Consider the following 6,000-nt stretch of genomic DNA (forward strand, 5'->3'; position numbering starts at 1 on the left):
TATATCAGGTATTTAAAGTGATAAAGCCAATTAAAATAGACGGGATAGTGGTTGGCAAAGGCCAAGAGAGGAGGGGAAATGGAGAGTTGCTACTCAATGGGTGTAGAGTTTCAGTCGTGAGAGATGAAAACATTCGAGATTTTTTTTTTACAATAGTGTATATTCAGTTAACAATATGGTATTGGACACATAAATTGATGAGAGATTTATAAAATGTGGGTTTTGTACAATAAAAATGTAAATATGGTTTAATTCATTTTAATTTAAAAAATGAATACATGTGCTGTTATTTTTTACCCTAGAATGACATGTTACTGTGTTTTCAAAGTAAGTAAAGAATGAAAGTGAAAGTGTTAGTTGCTCAGTCGTGTCTGAATCTTTGTGACCCCAAGGACTGCAAACGGTCAGTTTCTTCTGTCCAAGGGATTCTCTAGGCAAGAATACTGGAGTGGGTTGCTGTTTCCTTTTCAAGGAAATCTTCCCAACCCAGGAATTGTACCCTGGTCTCCTGCATTGCAGGTGGATTCTTTACCACTGACCCACCAGATAAGACCATAGGCAGTCTGAAATCAGTCATTCAATTTTTTTTTTACCTGTTTGAGTATGAGTATGAATATATATGAGTACTATTTGAATATGAGTATGTATGTGTATGAGTCATATGCTAGATTAGCTTCTATATGTAATGATAAAAGGCCCAGTACCTACCCTGAAAGACTATAATCCTAGTGGGGAAGACACATAAGAAAAAGATAGCACCATGTGATAAGTAATGTGAGGAGAGATGCAGGATGCATTGGGGGTGAAGAGAAGGATATCCAGACCAGATTTAGGAAACAACGGGGAACGCTTTCCAGAGGAGGTGATACTTGAATCTGAAATGATGGATATTTTCAGGTGGAAAGCCATAGAACAGAATGCTAGACAGTGGGGACAACATTTGTGAAAGCGCAGAGGTGTGAAATGCCATTAGTGATCTGGTGAACTATAATCTGTGTCAGAAAGAGTGTAGAGAATGTGTCTAGAGATACACAGGAAATGGGTTGATTATGGAAAACTAAGAAAGATTGATAGTTTTTTTCTACAGGGATAACTTCTGAGCATAATAGCTAGAAATTATGACCTAGTCTGAGAAACACTGAAGTAAAGATGCCTATGTGTATGATACATCTAGGAAATCATAGTTACATATCTCAGTACCATGTAAATAGAATTAATTTCCCCCAAGCACAGGGTTATAATAAGGAGATTTAATTTTACCTCTGTGCCTTGTGGAAGGAGCTCAGAATTCTCACTGAATATGAGCAGGACTAAGAAATGAACACAGAGCCACAATGGAAAATTTTTATAATAGAAATGAAAGTGTGCTGCCTAGACAAAAGCAGATGGTGATTTGTGCTAGTTACCAGTGAGTATTTTGGAAAGTAAAAGCAGAAAAAAAATGATTAAGTGAAACAGAAGTAGAAAAATGTTATGACAAAGATGAAAACAGAATGATTAGAACGCAAGTTAAGATAGAAAATAATTTTAAAATACTATCAGGCAAGGTTAGGAGAGGAGGCAACAGGGACTCAAAGAGCTAAAAAAGATAGTAATGACATGTAAAGATGGAAGTCATGGGTGGATACATTCATTCTTGGTGAAGAAATAGAGAACTGCTGGATATCATACAAAGATACGTTTGCTAAGCTGACAAGAAATAAATAACAAAATTCATGTTACATCAAAATAGACAACCCAGAGTAAAACAGTCATTTAAAAATTGTTTTGTGATATGTGTCTAAGAGCAGAATTACTTCCTTAATTCAGGTATTGAGTTGAAATCGTATTAGAATAATTATACATATACTCTATTATAATTATTTCATGCTTGATCAATACCCTGTGTTCTGTGGAAGAGAATATATATCAATGTGTTTGAGTCAAACATATCAACAAAACATTTGAACATCATTGGTCAAGACTGTAAGTTTGAAGTTTTAAAAAAAATAAAAAATAAAACATTTTAAATCTTAAAAAAAATTAAAAAAATAATAAAAATCTCTCTGTAAGCAAAGAAAATTTCAATTGCACAGTGTTAGATGTGTCTGTGTTGTGTTTTAATTGCTTCAGTTGTGTCTAATTCTTTGTGACTCCATGGAATGTAGCTGGCTAGGCTCCTTTGTCCATGAAATTCTACAGGCAAGTATATTGGAGTGGGTTGCCATTCCCTTCTCCAGGGGATCTTCCTGACCCAGGGATTGAACCTGGGTCTCTTGCATTGCAGGCAGATTTTTTACCATCAAAGTAAATATGAAAAATGATTGTTGAAACATAAACTGTGATAGAATACTACAAATAATAGATTTAATTACATTGTAAGAAGTGTTTGGTTTTATTTACTCTTCTCTCAAAATCATTTTCCCCTTAAATTTAAGATTAAACTCAGACTGAAACATTACATGTAAATCAATATACAGTAATTTCAAAGTTATGTCTAACATTTTATGGACATATGATTCGAGTATTAGTAAATATGTATGCTTAGTCACTCAGTTGTGCATGACTCTGCAATCCCATGGAATGTAGCCTGCCAGGATCTTCTGTTCATGGGGATTCTCCAGGCAAGAATACTGAAATGGGTTGTCATGCCCTCCTCCAGGGGATCTTCCAAAATCAGGGATCAAACCCAGGTCTCTTGCATTGCAGGTGGATTCTTTACCGACTAAGCCACCAGGGAAGCCCATAAGTAAATATCCTACTGCTTAATAGTATCATGTTTTGCTGTTGTTCAGTCCCTAAGTTGTGTCTGACTCTTTGCGACTCCATGGACTGTAGCACACCAGTCTTCCCTGTAGTTCACTATCTCCTGGAGTTTGCTCAAACTCATATCCATTGAGTCAGGGATGCCACCCAACCATCTCATCCTGTCTTTCCCTTCTCCTCCTTCCCTCAGTCTTTCCCAGCATCAGAGTCTTTTCCAATGAGTTGGTTCTTCGCATCAGGTGGCCAAAGTATTGGAGCTTCAGCTTCAGCATCAGTCTTTCCAATCAATATTCAGAATTGATTTCCTTTAGGATTGACTGCTTTGAAAATTTCCTTGCATTCCAAGGGAATCTCAAGAGGCTTCTCCAACACCACAATTTGAAAGCATCAATTCTTCAGTGCTCAGCCATCTTTATGGTCCAACTCTCATATCTGTACATGACTACTGGAAAAAGTATAGCTTTGACTATAGGGGCATTGTCAGCAAAGTGATGTTTGCTTTTTAATGTTATCTAGGTTAGTCATAGCTTTCCTTCCAAGGAGCAAACATCTTTTAATTTCATGGCTGCAGTCACCATCTGCAGTGATTTTGGAGCCAAAGAAAAGGAAATATGTCACTATCTCCATGTTTTCTCTTTCTATTTGCCATGAAGTGATGGGTCTGGATGCCATGATCTTCATTTTCAGAAAGTTGAGTTTTAAACCAGCTCTACTCTTTTACCCTTGGCAAGAGGTTTTTAGTTCTTCTTCATTTTCTGCCATTAGAATGATATCATCTGCATATCTGAGGTTATTGATATTTCTCCTGGTAATCTTGATTCCAGCTTGTGCTTCATCCAGCAGGCATTTCACATGGTATACTCTGCATAGAAGTTAAATAAGCAGGGTGACAATATGCAGCCTTGCCGTACTCCTTTCCCAATTTTGAATCAGTCTCATGTCTGGTTCTAACTATTGCTTCTTGTCCTGCATATAGGTTTCTCAGGAGACAAGTAAGCTGGTCTAGTGTTCCCATTTCTTTAAGAATTTTCCGCAGTTTATTTTGATCCGCACAGTCAAAGGCTTTAGACTAGTTAATGAAGCAGATTTTTTTTTCTGGAATTCCTTTGCTTTCTCTATGATCCAATGGTTGTTGGCAATTTGATCTTTGGTTCCTCTGCCTTTTCTAAATACAGGTTGCACAACTGGATGTTCTAGGTGCATGTACTGCATAAGCCTAGCTTGAAGGATTTTTAGTATAATCTTGTTAGCATGTGAAATGAGCACAATTATATGGCAGTTTGAAGATTCTCTGGCATTGTTCTTCTTTGGGATTGGAATGAAAACTGACATTTCCAGTCCTGTGGCCACTGCTGAGATTTCCAAATTTGCTGACATATTGACTGTAGCACTTTAACAACATCATCTTTTAGGATTTGAAATAGCTCAACTGAAATTCCATCACCTCCACTAGCTTTGTTCGTAGTGATGCTTCCTAAGGCCCACTTGACTTCACATTCCAGGATGTCTGACTATAGGTGAGTGATCACACCAATGTGGTTATACAGGTCACACCACTGTGGTTATACAGGTCATTAAGACCTTTTTTGTATAGTTCTTCTGTGTATTCTTCCCACCTCTTGTTAATCTCTTCTGCTTTTCTTAGATCTCTGCTGTTTCTGTCCTTTATTGAGCCCATCCTTGCATGAAATGTTCCCTTGGTGTCTCCAATTTTCTTGAGGAGATCTCTAGTCTTTCCCATCTTATTGTTTTCCTCTATTTTTTTGCATTGTTCACTTAAGAAGGCTTTATTATCTCTCCTTGCTATTCTCTGTATCTCTGCATTCAATTGGGTATATCTTTCTCTTTCTTCCTTGCCTTCTCTTTTCTTCTTTTCTCAGATATTTGTAAAGCTTCCTCAGACAACCACTTTGCCTTATTGCATTTGTTTTCCTGTGGGATGGTTTTGGTCACCACCTCCTGTACATTGTTATGAACCTCTATCTATAGTTCTTCAGGCACTCTGTCTATCAGATCTAATCACTTGAATTTGTCAACTCCATTGTATAATCATAAAGTATTTGATTTAGATCATACCTGAATGCCCTAGTGGTTTTCCGTACTTCAATTTAAGTCTGAATTTTGCAGTAAGTAGTTCATGATCTGAGCCACAGTCCACTCTAGGTTTCCTGACTGTATAGCTTCTCTATCTTGGACTGCAATGAATATAATCAGTCTGATTTCAGTTTTGACCATCTATTGATGTCCATGTGTAGGGTCATCTCTTGTGTTGTTGGGAAAGGATGTTTGCTATGATCAGTGTGTTCTTTTGGCAAAACTCTGTTCTGTCAGCCTTTGTCCTCCTTCATTTTGTACTCCGAGTACAAAATGTACCATGTAGGAAAACACAGTTATTGAATTTAGATTGATAATGAAGTATAATAGATAGATATTTTTATGTTATTTTTATTTGACAATTTCAGATGTCACCATCTCAAAAGAAAATTAGTGAAAAGTTAATTTAAGGAGATGTATTTACCTGATTATGACATATATCATTATTCCCCTTTTTAAGTGAATGCCATGAAAATAAAATAATTATATCATACAGCTGTGTCCATGTTTTATGATAAATGGTTTTCAGTGAAATATTTTGAACATTAATTTATAAAAGTGGACTATAAATCTGTACATTGCTGAATTGGTCCATTCAATAAGCATTAATTAGGTTACTATAATCTTTGCTACAGAAACAGATAAACTGCAGTGATTTAACACAGTAGTTCATTTCTTGCTCACATTACCATCTGTTCAGGTTTCAGAGCCCTCTTTCATCACCACCCAGGGTGGCCTCTAAGGTTGCATTGACATGGGAATAGAAGTCTGATTTTTAAATTCCTCAGCCTGGAAATGACACATTTACTTTTACTCACAGTCCATTAGGCCAAAATTGTTTCTGTGGCTCCCAACCAAATGCAAAGAGCCTGGAAATTGTAGTGGAGATTATGAAATATTGGGCAAACACTAACTCTCTCCAAATTCGAAGCTGTTATGTTCTATCTGTGGACTCCAGACAGACCCCCATCAAAATCCATTTGGATGTCAAGACTACTGATGTCACACAGCCACTACAAACTTGTGAAGACAGTTATTGCTTACAAGGTACTGAAGAGAGCAAGGCAAGCACTAAGCAGGTCTCAGAATGGCTTGAGTGGCTTTAGGAAAAGTGGGAGCAAGAGACCCTGACTAACTCTGTGGCGAGGGAGGGAACCAGTC

This window comes from Capra hircus, assembly GCF_001704415.2.
Source record: "Capra hircus breed San Clemente chromosome X unlocalized genomic scaffold, ASM170441v1, whole genome shotgun sequence".
Lineage (NCBI taxonomy): Eukaryota > Metazoa > Chordata > Mammalia > Artiodactyla > Bovidae > Capra > Capra hircus.